Raw genomic sequence first — 951 nt, forward strand, 5'->3', positions numbered from 1 at the left:
GGAAAGAGGAAGAGGGAGAGAAAGGGAGTGGAGAGAGGGAGAAAAGGAGAGAGGGAGGGAGGGAGAGAGACCGAGGAGAGAGAGGGAGGGAGACAGCATTACAAAAAATTCAGAGAATCAAGTTTCAAGACCCTTTCTGTGCTATAGAGAAGGATGAGGTTTACCAGCAAAGTGCAAAGGGGATCCTGAGAGAAGAGAGAGATTTTTCTCCCGCCAGGAGGAAAAAAAATAAATAAATAAGGGGGGGTGGGTGGTGAAGGAGGGGGAAAAAAGCAAGCAAAACAAAACAAAAACAGGAATGTGTGTTTTGAACAGGAATGAGGAGAGCTGGAAGGACCGTAAGGGGGTGTGTACAGAATTTCATTAAATTGTTACTTTAAGATTGTCTTCTAAAAAAAAAAAAAAAAAAAAAANAAAAAAAAAAAAAAAAAAAAAAGGAGGGGGTGGAGAAGCGGGAGCGAAGGAGGCAAACAGCGAAGTGGAGGAAGGCTGGGTAGCTCGGCCTCTTCAAACTGATTGATTAGTCATGATCCCCGCAGTTTTAACAGGGACTCATTCAATTGGGAAGGTGGAGCGCTCGGGAGCAGATTAGCATACGCTTGTTTACTCATCTCTGAGGGCTTTTTCCCCCCTCTTTCCTTTCATTTTGTGAAGAAGGAGGGAGGGGAGGGGGGACTGGGGGGGGAAAAAAAAAGGGGGAAGAAGGGGGCTGTGGCTTGTGTTATAAAGGACGCAAAAAATAAATAAATTAGAGCATCTTTTGGGGGGGAGGGAATTCAGCGGATCAGTGTCTTAGAGGAGCTTTTTTTTTTTTTTTTTTGAAGAGCGAGAAATCATATAAAATAAAATGAAATAAAACAAGGAGGAAGGCAACCAGCTGTTAGAGGGGAAAATAAGGCAGATAAAGGAGCGGGGAGAGAAATTAATTGCCAACCAGGAGGAGTTGGGCTG

Source organism: Ailuropoda melanoleuca, chromosome 7 (assembly GCF_002007445.2).
Source record: "Ailuropoda melanoleuca isolate Jingjing chromosome 7, ASM200744v2, whole genome shotgun sequence".
Lineage (NCBI taxonomy): Eukaryota > Metazoa > Chordata > Mammalia > Carnivora > Ursidae > Ailuropoda > Ailuropoda melanoleuca.